Source organism: Amphiprion ocellaris, chromosome 2 (assembly GCF_022539595.1).
Source record: "Amphiprion ocellaris isolate individual 3 ecotype Okinawa chromosome 2, ASM2253959v1, whole genome shotgun sequence".
NCBI classification, from domain to species: domain Eukaryota; kingdom Metazoa; phylum Chordata; class Actinopteri; family Pomacentridae; genus Amphiprion; species Amphiprion ocellaris.
The window spans coordinates 39,324,534-39,342,274 of NC_072767.1; positions in this window are offsets into that span (position 1 = coordinate 39,324,534).

Sequence of the window (17,741 nt, forward strand, 5' to 3'; positions counted from 1 at the left end):
AAAAATGCATTTTTAAACTCAGCTCCACTTAGGCTTCAACATGTCAAGTGTTAGTCTTTTCAAAGTGAAATTCCCTATTTGATGTTTTTCTATCTACAACACTGCTCAGCAAGGAAGCATGATGTGGTAGAACCAAAAGAGTTTCTTCTTGCATTTGGCAAATGTGTGCTACTAATTTCTAATATTAGACTCTGCTCTCAAATTTTTGCACTGAATAAGGACTGTGGACTTGTTTTTTTTGTCCTCCATGTACTTGTGCTAGTAGGAGTCGTTTGACAGCCAGTGCTGAGAGGAGGAATGATTATAGAGATCAATAACTCTTTCACCGCTTTCATTGTACATTGCATGTACAGTTTTAATGAGCAATGGCATGTGATTGTTGTACAAAGACAGCGTCGAAAAAAATAGAACCAATCCTTCAATAGTTTTCAGGAAAAGAAATGATGAAATATAAATTGAGGTTGAAGGCCAATTTGACAATCACAGCCCATTCATTAATTTATGGTACAACATCCAAAAGAGCTGAGCCATCATCAACCTTTTTTTCCTCACCTGTTCTTTTCCTGCTATGACAAGTCAAAATGTCTGCTGTGGAAAAAAGTCTATCGGTCATCAGTTGGAGTCAAGGGACCAGCAGACATTAACCACAATTAAGAGACTTACTGTAAGTACTTTTCAAATAGCGTGCAGGCTAATCCCCCAAGAGACGGGTTATTTGCATCATTTGCCTTCTCTTTGCAGACACTGTCAATAGCACTCAGATTAAAATCCTTCATGAAAATAAAATACTGAAATCAGGACAACACTGACAAATAAATTTTTAAAAAAACCCTAAAGCACAACAGTGTAGGTGGACTTGCAATTTAGCCAACCTTTAAATAAAACACATCTGCAGGACAGATTTCTAATTACAGCCTATTTAACAGTGGATTAAATGAAGTGATATACTGTCAGTGACAGCAGGCTCAAGGCTGCAAGGTGAATCAATACTGCTGGCTGCTGCTGCTCCTCTTACTGTGGAGCGAACGGCACCACAGGGTGCCCTCCCAGAACTTTGACTTCCGAATATCTGCATCGCTGTGTGAGTGAATTGCCTTCAGCTGTCTCTGTTGTTCTGAGCTCAGCAGCACACCTGAAGAGCAAGCAAAGTCTCACTTCCAAAGGGGCCCGGTGTGGAGTAGAAACAGATTGGTCAACAAAGTTCAGGGTTGAGAGAAGTTTGGGGAAAAAAGACGTGAGCCATCCAGAGGAGATGGAAGTGAGGATCATTTCAGCTTTATGTAACTCTGCTTCAAAAAAAGAAACTTCTTTTTGCAAAAGTTCAGTAGGGAACGACATGAGCAGGCAGTGGCATACACTGACATTACTGGTCAATAAAACAGTGGGTGGTAGCTACACAGACACGAGGCCTTTTTCATTGTAAACTTGTTCTTTTGAAATGTGAACGTAATTCTTTGAAGCAGTAGGTCCCAGAACGCCATGTAAGTTACAGTTGCTGAAATTGCCGTTTGTTTTCGATTCAGGCTCCCAAATCAAAGTGTTATTTTATGCTCCGTTCATCGTGTTATAAATCGATCGATCAGAAGAGGCGGGGTACTGACTGAACGTGGCCGGTCATCTGAATGGGAGCCGGCAGAGATGGGATTGAGAGTAGATGTGTTTGGCGGATGGCTCAGCATGTTCGTCCGCTTACATCTGTGCTGAGGAAACAAACAGGGACGCAGTGCAGCTCGTATTGAATAAGAGCAGCGAGCTGTCATGGCACTGGGCTCAGCGGCCTCTGAGGGTGGTTGGTTGAGTGGCTATTTTTAGGGATGTGGTCAACGCAGGGGGAGGGGTATTGAGAACTTCCACTTCATGGTTTTTTTATTGACCAGTGCCATTAGTGTTTCGCCAAGCTGAAGGGGAAAGACAAGAAATCGATAAAGGTCACACTATTAGTGCGAACTAAAAAGTTACATACAATTTAACTTGCTGCCGTTTTATTCTGCTGCTTGTTAACCAGTCTGGACCCTGAGAAGGAGGCAGTCCGGCTCGATCTTGTTCAGCTTGGGAAGTCTGTGAGGCCCTGAGGGAGACGAAGGCAGCTCAGGGAGTCATTTTGCATTCTGTGTGCTCTTGTCGACATACAGTACAAAACTGACAGACGCACACATGCACAACTTCCTAATTATCCAACATTGTCCTTTCTCTACATTGAGAAACTCGCTTGCTTATTGTGCAAACAGCAATGCACAAAAAGCATGCAGCACTGCATACGAACGCGCAATTTAAAATTCAATATGCCATCTTGGTATGAAATGGAGTCAGTGAGCGAATTAGGAACTTGATATAATAACATGTGCAACACTTTGCTGTTAAGGGAAAAGCTCTTCTCTGCTTGGGCTGGCATGGTGGAAAAGTTTCTCAGTGCAGCTGTGGGTTAATAGGCGGTAAGAGTTAGAGGTGTCCCCCGGTGCCTAATTCACCATTGCACTCCGGTTATGCATTGCAAAGCATGCTTGTTCAACTGTAAGGTGTTGTTTGAGGAAATTAGGGTGTGATGTGATGATGGCGTATCACACTGGAGACAGTTTTATGGACCAGTGACTTAGCAGGCTGATGAGATGTGATAAAAGAGGCCTATACCGTGGAGTCAGGGTGCAGCACCTTCCTCTCCAGGCCTCAGGTCCCTGGACTAAAGGTAGAGGAGAACTCTTTGATATTGGTCAAAGCTTCTTCCACTGAGGAAAGACACTTCAGCATGACATTGGGTCTGTTGTCACTATTAAAGGGGTGAGAAAATAAATTAAAATTACGCTTAAATAATTGAAAAAGTGTAGCCCACTATGGTTTACTTAGCAGAAAGATTGAAGTGGTACTCTACTTTATCTGTTTGAAGCTCCACCGCTCTAAATGACAATATAAAAACTGCTGAACATTCTATACATTCAATATTCTTGTTGAGTATAAATAATCAGTAGACAGAGCTGAATTTCAAAGCACTGTGTGAGCATTCAAGCAACCTAGTCACCTTTTTTTAATTCCAGTTTGGGCATAAGAGTAGTCATTAGGAGAGACAAGGAAGAGAAATGCCTCTTTGAACTGTGCTCAGCTGCCTTAATAATCATCCGCTAAACAACCTTGCTTCACCCTCTATGGAATAAACTATTATTTTTCAGAGAATGTCAGATTTGAACTGCACCAGAGGGCTGTAAAAATAAAACTTTCTCTTTATCAAAATATACCCAAATATAGCCCAGAAACTCCAAGGAACTATCACACATTAAGATGTTGCTCAAATTCCTAATTATCCCCACAGACTTGAAATGTTATTTGATTCTGGTTGGTTTCTGGCAGCCGGCTGATTTGGTTCAAGCTCATTCTGGCTGTAAACAGACCCAAACCTAGTGTGCGACTTCCTCCTGCTTAATTGGTTCTGCTTTATCCACAGAGGGTGTGAAGAAGACAATTTTCTCCTGCTCAAGGTCCCTTGCTGAGCATTATACGACTTGAAGGGTAAGCGAAGAGCCAATCATTGGGAATAATTTTGACATATCGAAGATTAATTTTATCACCCAAACACTGCCTGCGAAAGGATCCTGTCGCCCACCGTGATTGTGATTTTGTTGTAAAGGGGAGAAATAGTCCGCCTGCAGAGCGATCCTGTCTGCTAATCTGAGTCACTGCTGTGATGTGAGTAGCCTCTGAGCTACCTCAATTTTAAGATTGTCTGGACTGCTGCTGTTTTAGTATTAATACAATTATCTCCAGAAAAACATCATTATATCAACTGGCCACATTATGTTCCAGCGGCTTTTCTGAATCCTGGATGCACTTGTGGCCATTTTGTGGACAGATAAATGCTTTTTCTTATGGTACAGAAGTATGTGGCTGGAAAAAACTAAATAAATGATGTAAAGTAACAAGTGAATCCTTGCTATATTGATGCAAGTGTCCAGGTTGATATATGAGATTGATAACAACCCAGTATCTTACAAAATCCTTCAAAAATAAATACAAATCTCTCCAAGAATTATGGAAAGTAGAGGCAATATTGAGACCTTGCAAATGTTCTGATGACAGCCTACATGAGCATGATTTTGAATAAGTTGCATAGTAGATTATGTGGATTAAATAGGCATTGCATTCTAGGGCACGTGCATGCCACCACAGCACAACAGCATATACCACGCAATGACAACAATAAAATCACCTACCTTGTATTGTGTAGGTCCCCTTCATTCCACCAAAAACATCTTTGATCCATCTTGATGCATTAACTCCATGAGACTTCCAAAGACTTTCTGTAAGTTGTGGAAGATGCATAGTCAGGCCCCCATGGATAGGACTTGATCTAGTACATTCCACCTATGCTCAGTTAGATTGGGAACTGGAGAAGTTGAAGCTCAAGTCAGCACCTTGAACTCTTTGTCATGTTCTTCAAAACATTTCTAAACCGTTTTGTTTGTTGTCCTACTGCACGCGATCTGCAACAATTTTTAGGTCGGTGCTACATGTCCAAGTAACATCCAGACGATGGACCTAAGAACCTCTCAGCAGAATGTCGCTATAAGCATCATAATACCTCCACTGGCTTGCTTTCTTTCCAGAGTACATCCTGCTGCAAACAACCAGACAAACAATGCAAACACCCCCAGCTGTCCACGTGATATAAAAGAAAACATGATTGATCAGACCAGGCTCCTTTCTTCTTCTTCTATTGTGTCATGGTCCAGTTCTGACACTGATGTGCCCATTGTAAGTAATAGAAGGGGTTAGCATGGGCACTCTGACCAGTCTGCAACTATACAGCTCCACACACAGCAAGCTATCATAGCCAGCATGAAGGTTTTCAGCAGTTTGTGCTCCAGCAGTTCTTCTGTGAGATCGGACCACATGAGCCAGTCTTTGCTTCCTCCCCATGATAACAGTGAATTTTCGGGTTTCGACTCACCGGTTGTCCTTCCTTGGAGAAATTTTGTTTTATACCAGCCACTGCACACCAGGAAAATTCCACAAGACCTGCTGTTTTAAAGATGTTCTAACTTGGTTGTCTGTTGCAAGGCAACATGAGAGGGTGGCATGGTGGTGCATGAAGAGGACAAATATTTTGTTGACAAGAGTGAGCTGGAAAAGCAGGAAGTAATAAATTCTCTCGTCTCCAAAACAAATAGCAGCCTCCAAATGTCAAAAATGGGATATAATCAAACAGTTACTCCTAATAAAGTAACAACAGTTGGTACACTGAGACAATGAGCTGCACTTAGAGTAGAAAGGTCCCCATTTCCTGTCCTTGTGTACTCCTATATATATAGGATGTGGGGGCTGTCTTCCCAGTTCAAACTGGCCAATCAGGTCAGAACTCAGGAGTGGGCTTGACAAATTTCACAGCAAATGCACAATTAAATAAAAATTCTTCCAACTGTAGTGCCTCACTTTATAGATCTGCAATCAGTCACTATTGCTGAACACTTAAAAAGACACAACATTTGTGCTTCTTTCAGTATTTACCTTAATTACCTTGAATTTCATCACAAAAGTATTGTCCAATCAAACCTGAGACCCCACCTACTCATGTATCAGACAAAATAAGGGATTTTGAGGTGTGGCTCCTCAGAACAAGATGGCTTCCACAAGGAACAAACTCTGGCAGGTAATTACTTTTACACCTTAATTTCTTCTTAATATGATGTTTTTTAGTCAAACAACTAAACTTAACTTTGAGGTGAAGTGCAGTTCTCTCATCACCCATTGGTATTAATACAATAAACAAACAAACAAAAAAACAACAAAATAGTGTGTGGATAATGGTGACCTTTTAACAAAAGGCTTGCATGTAGACAGTGAGGGAGCTACTGCATCCTAACACTAACCATTACAATTTGGATCTTGTCAAAGTAAGATATCGATGTTATTCACTTCCTTTGTCAGTGTGTTTTAATGTTTGGAAGATCTGTGTCTAAGAAAATACCAGTAACTCTTACTATTTTTAATTTGTACGTACAGTTTCTAACCACTGGGTGGAGACCCTGCTCCATTGTGATTTGTTCTCTGCTCCAACCAGTCATGTAAGGACACCTAAGTCTACATAATGACTAACCTATGGTAAATTGTTGCCAGTTCCCCTAAAGCTGTGTCTGAAATATCACATTTGTTAATAATCCAACTCTACAGAATTCATGCAGGACGTGTCAGCCTACAAACGAAGGAGGCTTAGTAGTTTGCTCTGGATATTTGGCCTCCTTAGTTGGCTGGTTATCTCTGTACTTTGGCACCACGTATGCAGCTGATTTTGGAAACATCTCCCGGATGAGGTGTCTAGGAGAAGTGCTGGAATAGGTAGTGGTGCTGGTAACTGATAGCATTTGAAATTGTGAAGTGTGTTTGGCCAAATTGAAATGAGGCTGTTTGAGGACCGCTGAACAGCTGTTAGGCCTCAAGGAGACATTGGTGAAAGATACCCAAGAACAGTCCTCACACACATTTGTCAATATCTGACGGATTTGAGAGTCATTCAAAACTGTATATTTGAGACTAATTCTTGAATGAGTATCATATTTCACTACAGTGGCATTACAAAACACAGCTTTATAGATCTTGTAGAACATGACTTAGTACATTTGCTTTTAAGTGACATTTAAATATTTCCATTCCATGTCATCTTTTACAAATATTTTTACTCAGAAACTGCTGTACTATTCATTGTGCTTTTTTTAAAAAGTTGTTTTAAAATACTCCAACCCTTCACAGGATAGATAAGTGTATAGAAAATGGATGAATGGATGTTTTAAACTACAATACATTGTTTTAGATTTGATTACCCAACTGAATAAATCTAACTTGGACATCAGAAAAGAAGATATTTCCTTTAACAGTTTAGTAATATAAAATCACATAGCACTCAAAGGGACCATTATTCTGTAGTGGGTACTTTTATTTTTAGATTTAATGTAGCTTATACTGGGAACTTACAAGCTTTTAGTACAGTATGATTTTCAATGCTGGACCTTTACTTGTATTGGAGAATCAGTGCAGTGTGTTGCTACTTTTAGTAAAGCAAAGAATAGACTAAAGTGAACTAAAGCAAAAACACTGAGCAAACAGCAAATATCAGTATTATATTCCCAAATGTCTTTCATGTAGCTGATGTCTGGGTAAAATAAATTCACTTTACCATTTTCACAGAAATGCACCTTGACGTTTTCTTTGGGTCTTTGCATTCATGTGGATGTTAGTTTGATATGAACCACTCACAGCAAGACAAGGCACCATGCCAAACTACAAAGACTGTTGAGAAAGAAATCGAGAAAGATGACAAACGGCTCGAGGCGTTGACCCAAGTCCCCACATCCCAGTCCAATTGAACATCCATGTGATGCACTGGAGCCATTCTGATTCACAGAGGCCCCATCCCAACACCCACAGCACCCAAAGGATCTGTTGCCAATGTTACAGTGCAGACACCATAGGACACTCCCAGGGGTCCAGTATGAACGCCCAGATGGGTTAGCGCTATTCTGGCAGCACAAGCGGGACCTACACAATATTAGGCAGCTGGTTTTAATATTGTGGCTCATCACTGTAAACTTCTGGCTTTTTCTTCAACTGTCCTGGATTAAAAGAAGTAAATGCTTTTCACCTTTAATTTGAAATTGACTGTTGGGTAGCATTGTAAATAAAGAGAGCAGAAGATGCAAAAACTTTAAATTAAGATTTTTAGTCCCAAAATCTATATTTTCTTGAAACAGTACAATTTTACTGTCCAACCTGTGTGACCCTGCACTGCTGTGAACAGTGGGATACGTTTCAAGACAGTTAACACATAACTTCAAACTTATTCTCACTTTGTTTTTAAAGTTCTGTTGGTACAAGTATTGTTTTGTCATTTGCCACAGTATGAAGTGAATTTACCTTTACTCCTCTAAATGTATTATTTTTATATCAAGACATTCCGCAATGTTTTCCTGAGGCACTACAATTATTTACCAAGAAAGCCATACAGATCATCATAAAAAATTTAAGTTGGTCTGATTTGTGGGAAGTTTTGTGGCATTCCGTTGCATTTCATCTATAAATATTACTGATATTATTACCTAATACCTTGTGCAATCATGTGCAGGTTTTCAAAAAGACAATGAATCATCAACTAGTATGTTGTTGTTTTGTTTTTTTTGGTTGTGTTGGTGGTGGAGTTGTTTTTTGTCTTTGTGTTGGTCCTGTGTTGAACTATGAACCTGTACAGGATGTTCCTCAGCTCGCATTCACTTTACACTGTATTCTTATAGCAATAAATACTGCAAGCAAGGGATGGATTTCTTTGCAGCTTTGGTGGTTCATATTATGAGGCAGTTACAATATTACTGTAAAAAGAATTACAGCAAAAATACAGCACATTTGCAATGATTATTGCACTCGTGAAAAAATATCAAGTCACCGTCACACAAAAAGTCATAAAATGCCACCTCTCAAAAATTTAAACCAAAAGGTTTATATGACATAAAAGGTGTTACTGGTAGTATGCATATTGCAAAAAATGAAAAAAAAAACAGTGAATGATCAAATAAAAGGCAGGACAAGAGACCAAAATTTCTGCCGCATGTTGCAGGCTAGACCCAAGGAAGAACTGAGATCAGAGCAGAGACTCCTAGGAAAGAAATGAAATGTTTGAAGTTATACAAAACTTGATCTATGGTCAAACATCAAACATTCTCTGAACCACAGGCACAGCTAAAGCACTGTTCAAAGCATCCCAAGTAGCAAAAAAATAGGCAAATAATTGAAACAAATTACCTGTGCTTCCTCAAAGGAGGTACAAGAAACAGATGGACATTCCTTTATATGCAAGGGATCTCAAGAAGACTACATAATTAATGAAAATGACCTCTATGAAATATAAAGACACTGAATTTTTGATGCCTGTAGTTTGAGCGACAGGCTGAACTGAGCGTAAATGCATGGGAGAAGTTCTGAACTTGTAACACCACAGAAAAAATGTGTTTTTAACCACAAATTGAAATTATGAAAAGAAAATTGCAGAGTATATCAAATTAGGTTCAACACTTGTGAATAAATAAGCAGTGTTCTCCACTCTGACAGAAGCTCATGAAAGTTTGATATTTAGTTTGGTTTGCTATGGGTCAAAACAAGGACTGACTGTGCTCTCACAGTAGGTTAGCAGATCTTGCACTCAGCCACTGCTGAGCTGGATTTTTAACTTCTAAACTCACACAAAGTACGTGCAGTATTTCCAGACAGGGGCTTGCTATATTGATGCACATTAGGGATTACTCATGGATTAGCAGTGCCATGCATTTCACTCACAGAATGAGATCAATATAACATTACATGCACTAACATTACATGAAAATGATACTACAATTAGTCCACACCATGTAAACTCATGTTCAGGGGTTGCACCGCTTACAAAATTGATTAGCGTTCCTGTTGACCACTGATACTATTGCACTGAAGTTGTTGTAGCATTAGTCTTCAGTAAGGGTCATGCAAAGTATGATTAGGGTTAGTTTAGTGCATCCTCGAGCCACGGTTTCCGGCCTGTCTGAAAAATCCTGATTACAAAACATAAAAAACTCCACTTTTTAATACTACACAGTCACATATATAATGTGTTTAGACACGAATGTCTTCAAGCAGAGTTAACCTTCAACATTCACGCCTTTAGTAATGTTCTAGAAACTTTACATAAAGCTTGGAATGATGTCAGTGATCTTATCTCCATCAAGCCATGATTTTTTCCCCCAGTTTTCCTGCTCAGGGTCATGGGGGTGGAGAACATCGCAGCACACATTAGCACACAGTAGGACACTTTGACCACACAAGGCGAACATAACAATCCCATTCACACTCGCATTCACACCCATGGGTAATTTTGTGTCTCGGATTCGCTTGACCTGCGTCTCTGATGCATGTGAGAGGAAACCGAAGCACCCAGAGGAAATGCAGACAAAGGTAGAACCTGCTCAAAAGTACTCTAACCGTGCTGAAAGTCACGCATCCTATTTATCCTTTTGTAACGATTTCATCTTTTGGCTATTGGAAGTCAGGAAGTGAAGCAGCATAAAAGCAACCTTTTGTGTTTGCAGCTTTTACTATGCGTCTACATTTTCTTCTTCCACCATTTGGGTATGTGGCAGCCCCTAGAACTGGTGTATTGGTCGTGTAATGCCCTCAGGCCAGAGACACAAAATGATGCAGGCACTCAGTGCCGTGCATCTGTGATGATTGCAACTATAGTTTCTCTGCCTGATTCTCTAGTCGCCACACCCTGAAAAAGGTGAAGGCCAGCATACAATAGTGTTTCTTTTACCATCTCCAGCACACTGACATAAATGGCTTTTACTTTTCAAACCTATATGGGACCTTAAGCTGGATTTTTATGCATTTTTGTAATTCTTCCACCCTCCTATAAATAATTCTTATATCTGCTAACTGTGGGAGGTCCCAAGACTGAGACGTGTCAACTTGTTATATCAGTCTGATTGATGTTTATGCAATATTGGATTTTACTGAAAAATGTTCACAATTCACAACTGGTTCAGATGCTCTACAGATCAAGCCTCCTGTATTAACAGCTAACTTAATGCATTCATTCACCACTTGGCCACTAGGGGGAGCTGCAATAAGTACAAATGCATTGCACCTGGTACTATTCAGTGTGTTGGTCTTACGAAAGACCAACACACTAATCAGGTGACATCATAGGGGATTTCAGAAATGGGACCTGGCAACCTCTCATGTCAGCCAATGGCTGCTTTACTGCCTTTAATCTAAAACCTTGTAAAGCTTTTAGTGGCTATAAACATTGCCAAATATTAAGAGTAATACAGGGTATACAGGTGCATCTCAAAAATTTGAACATCATGAAAAGTTCTAATTTATGTTGTAACTTAATTCAAAGAGATCAGCTTTCAAATATTCTGTATCCACTACATGCAAAGTGAAATATTCCAAGCCCTCAAGCCAAGTACAATGAAAGATGGCAGATTTCCCATTTGTGCCTCAAGCCTTTAAATCCGAAAAAAGAGCCAATAATAAATCAGCTCAAATAGACAAAATGGTAAAATCAGGGCTTTATGAAGGAAACAGTCAAGATACACATATTAATTCAAAATCAAATAAAATAACTTTAAGTGATCAAAAATATCACACAAGAAGTACTAACAAAAAATATCACAATGAGCTGAGTTGGATAATAGACCCAAAACTGTCAGGACCAACTTATAGCTTATAGCTCATGGATCTTACAAATCCAGTATCTCAGATTATTAGAATATTTCCTGCACTCAGTCGCATAGTCAGTCAGAGAATTTACAATACAGAAATGTCCAATTTCTGAAAAGCATGTTCATTTATGCTCTCAATACTTAGTTTGGCCTTTTTCAGCTCATCTATATTTTTCAGTGTTCTGGGTGTTTCTCAGGAGTGGCTTGATATCAAGAATGCTGCAGTTGTAGTCTGTGTTTGATGGCTCTTGATGCACTGACACCAGCCTCAGTCCTTGTGAAGCTTTCACGGGTAAATCGACTTTACTTGACAATCCTCTTCAGGTTACGGTCATCCCTGTTGCTTGTGCACCTCTTCCCTTCCAGTCAACTTCCCATTAATATGTTTCAATACAGTGATCTGCCGATAGCCAGCCTTTTCATCAGTGACCTTCTGTGTTTCTTGTCGAGGGTGTCCATGATTGTATTCTGGAAAATTTTCAAGTTAGCAGTTATCCCCACGATTGTGGTTGCATTTACTGAATATGACCAAGAGGTACTTACACAGTTTGAATAATAATTTACTCAAATCGGAAATTAAATATTCTAATGGCTTGAGATGCTGGGTTTCTGATTTTCATCAGGTATAATCCATTTTCATCAGAATGAAAACAACTTTACTCAGGCAGAAAGTGAGTCCCTCGGCGATGACGTCACAGTCTGTGTTTGTCATTTGACTGATGTTCCCACAAACATCGAGGGATTTACTTTTGTTCCAGTGAATATTTTTTGCTGCTAGGATTCGCTTTCTGACAAAAATGAGTGGACTGTTGAAGGCAGGACAAGTGAAAAAGACTGTGGAAGATGCAGGACGCTTCCAACGTGGTGGAGCGCAAGTGTCGGTCTGTGATCCACCATCAGGACAGGGTCAGCAAAAGAAGAGCTCATGAGATTGTTGTGCTTCCAAAAGTGTGGGCAAATTTACGTGACTGATGTGTGATTGTGTGATTGATTTCTAAGTGATGAGATCCATAAAAGTGAAGGATAAGTGTCATGATTTGTCATTTATTGAAAAATGTTAGCGTCCCCTGGTGGTGCTTCTGCGTAATTGCGTATTTCAAAAAAGACTAGCGGTGTTCATGTCTGTTAATGAAGCCGTGAAGAACATTAATGTTAGTCATCCATGTTTGACAGAATTCCTCCAATTTACTAGATTGATGAAACCAGCAATGCTATGCAAATCATGTCTAAAAAAGGCCAATTAAAGATGTACTACTGAATCACACCCATGTTCAAGCACCACAGTAAAAAGTTTAATTTGAGCCGACTACTAGACTAAATGCAACATTCATGTATGCACAAGATGTTTGCATTAACACCTCCACCAAATGTCACATCTGTCAGCTGAGCTGTTGTGTCATTTCTGGATTATACTCCATGTCATTACAGTACAGATTTTTTGATAGTTTGTTTTTTCCAGGGGAAAGTAATGTTTCCTGAGATTTTTTTTTTAAATTTTTATTTGCTACCTGGGAGGTCTTGCAGGGTGACAGGTCTTGTCAGAGTGGCATTTACTGTAATGATTGGCATTTGGTCTTCAGCATCTGTAAATCTCAGTGTGGTGCTGTTGTCAGAGGCTCATTAGCATATTTTTTCCTCCAGTTTTCAATTAGGAATACATTGTCTTTTGACCCTCATTTCAGATTTCTGGATTATGAAGCACAAGAGAGTAGAGCATTGAAATGGCAAATTCATAGTGCTCTGTCAAATGTCATAACGGCTCATCAACAACAGGCACTGTGCAGTTCATTCATTATGCAGGTTAAGCTTTGATTCACCCTGCAGGATCTCTGCATTGCACAAGGATGGCAACTATCCCTGGCTTTTAAAAAACATCCCACAGGAATGGGAAATGAAATTGTCTCACATACAGTATATTAATAAAAAAGTAGGTCTTGTACTAACCCTAAGTCAAATACCTGACTGCATCTCTCTAGACACCTTCAAATTAATATTTCAAAGTCTTGTCAGGCAGCTGACCTTATAGTTTGAAGACGACGTCTCTTGAGGCACAGGTGAAGACATTTGCACAGCAGTACAGTGTGCTCTTAACATTTATGAATCCCAACCGAACAACCACTTCTCACTCACACACGAGGGATGCACACAGAAATAAAAAGCTAGTTTATTTTGTGAAATGGTATAATAAAATATATGGTGAAAGTTAAAAGAAATTGTATAGCTTTTGTTAGCAGCTGTTTCCTTGCTGCCCCCAAAAAACTCCTGAACTGAGTCAAAGAACAGATATTTAACCAGAAATAAGCAATTTAGCTAAAAGACATCATTGTATTTTTTATTTTCCAATATCATTTGTGTGTTTTTTGGGTTTATCTGTGCAAAAACACTGAGAATATTGTCCTTGAACAAATCCAATGACTCTTTATTTACAACGACCTTGCAAATCTGGTTTGCTTGTCTGCAATGTGCATCTTATAAACTGCAAATATCGTAAGATCCGTAAATAATAGCATGGCCCTGATCTAATGTAACATTGAACAGGACAAAGAGCCCACCACTATGTAAGTGGTTCTGTAAGGCTGTTCTTGGGTACTCCTGAGTTTGAGTTAAATGCTGCATTGAAACCACAAATACTAATTTCATGGCATTAAAGAAAAAGTCAGGAGATCAACAGCATAATGGGAAGCATGATTATCTGTATAGTATATATCTGTATAATAATTTTGCAGTTAGTAGAGAGTTTTATAATGTCTTACCTCAACAGTAGCAGTCACATTTCCAAATTACAATTTGCAAATGTGGCGTGTCTATCACAGATTGAGGTTATAAATGTCTGGAGTAAATACTTAAGCTGAGAGTTAGAGACAAACATAGAAAAAGATAAATGGCAAGAACCAGGCAGCCTGGTGGCACATGAAACACTATGAAACTCTAAGGATGCTCAAACCAATATAAAACTGTGGCAGACTTTGACCTTAGCAATTTCCTACTGTACGCTTTCTCCATGATGGACGTTTCTTTTTAGAGAACCTGTTTTTGCAGAGCTGAGGTTTTCATAAGCAGCTTGTAGAGTAAGGGGAATTCTTGCCCTTTTGAACTGCCTTCCATTAGATAGCAGAGCAATAATGATTACGTGATGCTTCTTTTATGAAAACGCAATGGACTTGTCCTGGCAAGTTGCCTAACTGTGTGCCTTGTCATGTGACTGCTAGTTTATGATACCATCAGATCTCAAGACACTGATGTGGTGTTCTATTTAAAGGCCTTCATGCACATTTTCACTGTTGCTTAAAATGGTGTTTCATGAAAGTCTTTTCGGCTGCATCTTCCACCTACTCAACCTCAGCTATCTTTTGGTTGCTTTGTTAAATTACAGTAGATACGACAGAACTGTTTGCTATGTTCCCTCCATTTTATTGATCTTGTGTTGTCTATTCCATACTAATGCAGCAGAACTATGAATATATGGAAACGTATACAGAAAGTCCATCAATCATATGGATTTTCCCACATTTATGTACGGATGGATACATAAAGTCATACGGATTACAAACCACATATGTAGGGTAAAAGTTAAGTCAGTGGTCTACTACAGCCATTGTGTTGTGCTTTAAAGTTGCAAAGCTTTAGCCCTTAATACATTTTTCAGTGCATCAGATTTGGATGGGCAAACATTGTCATCTGTGGCTGATTCTCTGAAGTAGATTCCTCAGGTTCTAAAATGTTCCTCCACCTTGGTGTCTCACACACAGACTATAAAGTGCAGTGCATCATTTTTTTTAAAAAGAAAATGTTAATATCTAAAACATGCTGCTACTATTTTTGCATCAGATACAAATTTTCTATTTTCCAAAATTTTCCTTTGATAAAAAGTTTGATAAACTTCTAGTATGTCAAGCTTTGCCCCCTGGAGTAGGTTGCTTGTTGGTCACAGCACACTATTGGCTCAAGTTCTATTGTTTTATTCCATCAAGCCAGCAAAATACAATTGTTTTGTTAGTTATTGTTGCACTGTTTTCTATTAAAAATGAGGTTGTTGGCATATCTTCCAGCAAAGTGTAGCCAAAACAGGTGCTTCTCAGCAAAACAGCAAATTTCTTGAGTACAAAAGGGGTGCTGGAACACACTGCTTAATTCACAGCCTCGTACAGTATCCTACTAATTAGACAGGTCCTTTCTTGTGCAATAAAACCAATAATCCTGGTCCACCAGGACCAAGCAGCCTCTTTGTGTTTTTGCTTATTATTAGCTGTTTTTACAGTATACTTAGACTTTTTTGACACTATTTTTGCCTGTAAATATCAGCAATTTTGTCACCTTATTTTTTCGACAAGCACGATTTGCAAGTTTTTTGCACATTCTTTTGTATATTGGTTTCATTATCTTTCTTGAATGTAACATTTGAGCTACTGGATACCTTGAATTTCCCCAAGGGTAAGAATAAAGTATCCATCCGTCTGTTCATCCATCCATCCATCCTCTGCCTCAATTGCTTGAGTACCTCAAGGTTCAATTCTAGGATACGTTTTATTCTCCCTGTACATGCTACCCTAGGGCTCTTCCATAGACACAAGTTATCATTCCACTGCTATGCTGATGACACCCAAATTTACCTCCCTATTACCATCGACGACACCACCACCATTGCACCCATCTTAGCCTGTCTCCAGAAGGTAAAGTGGTTGATGTCCAAAAACTATTGACAACCGAGTGACAATAAGACTGAAGTGATTGTGTTTGGTCATCCCCACCAAACAGCCATCTGTGACCGCTGGCAGTGAGCCTTCAGGCCCATGGCAAGAATCTTGGTGTCGTCTTTCATTTCACCCTGACATGTGACAAACAGATTAATTGTGTTGTGGAACATTGTGCCACTGAAAGCCATTCTCTGTCTCAGTGACATGCAGACTGCCAGCACTGCATTAGTCTCCTCAAGGCTAGATAATTGAAAGCCACTGTTTCTGAGTGTTGCCCACTCCTGTCTGTCTCGTCTGCAGCTAATGCAGAATGCTGCTGAAAGGCTTTTAACTGAGTGGGTGGAAAATAGAAAAAAAGATACTCCAGTGCTTGTATCTCTATACTGGCTAACAGTTAAATACAGAAGTGATTTTGGGGTTCTTATATTTGTTTATAAAGCTGTGCTCAGGTTGGCTCCCTCCTCAACCCAAAGTCCTCTTCAGAACAGCTGCTGTTAAATGTTCTACAATCTAGTCATGTTGGTAGTGTTGGTTCCACAGCCTTGGAACAGCCTTCTTCTTTTAATCAAATCCTCCTTCTGCTCTGATATTTTCAAGAAAAATCTGAAGATGTACATGTTTTAATGTCCTTTGCCTGCTCCCAACTGTCCTAATATTTGATATTTAATATTTTAGATGCCAATCTCTCCTGTTTTATCCATTTTGGTATTGTATTGTATTTTAAAATTTGATTTTGCTCATTTTATCCTGTGTTCATGTTTTGTGCATAATTTTGTCGCTGCCTGTCTGATAACATGGACAACGATTTGGTCAGCTCTGGATGTTTTAAATGTGCTATATATGTACATTTGATTAGTTTTGATAATATTGCACCACTACTGTGTCTTCATCAAAGTGGACAAAGACATAAAAGCAAACATCACAGCATATTTTTTTCTCTCAAGATTACCAAGAACCAGCCTGAACTGCCTTGTCTGGTGATTACTGTAAACTATACACCAGCTGAAGAACATTCCTTCATCCTTTCGTGCTTCCGCCACCACTTATCCAGTCCTACACACCTAATGGCACCTCCAACTGCAATACATGATGTCTGTAAGTGATTAAATGATGGTCACTGGCAGTGACCTCACTCTACCGTTTTTCATGGCAGTGACTCAGAGAAGATACACGGATGACATTTTGATGAAGGGAACAAACCGTTTCCCGAGAGAACTCACTTGTGGTCAGACTGGTGTGCAAGTTTTCATGCTGGTGGGAAGCTTTAAGATTTGATCGAATAGTGTGACATTTTGGCAAACATGCTTTTTGACCTTCTTGCAAAGAGTTGGTTGATAGGATCAAGGACACTTTTATGTCTGTGCAGTAAATATATAATAAAAGCCAGCAGCCACTTAGCTATTAGCACAAAAGGATTGGATCAAGGAGGAAACAACAAACCTGCATCTGTTTAAATTTAAACAAAGGCTGCCTACCATCTCCTCAAAATCTAAATTAGAAATACTGCACATAAAGCAAACTCTGAATTAACCAATTAACACAAATCAAGAAGCACAAAGTTGCCCAACACAGTTCTATTTGTGCTCCTGTTTTTTTTTTTTTGTTTTTTTTTTTATTCTGTTCTGTTTGTTTTCTCTCAGTGAAAATTCATAGAGGTCTCCATCTAGGAATTGATTCTTTTTTTTGTGCAGGCTTTTTTTTTTGTTCGTTTTTTTGTTAACTCAAGTAGTTGCTGTTGACTCTGAGTTTTGGTGAAAAAATAATTAGACCCCTTAAACAAATCACATAGATAATAGAAGATGCAAATTGCTTCTATGTAATT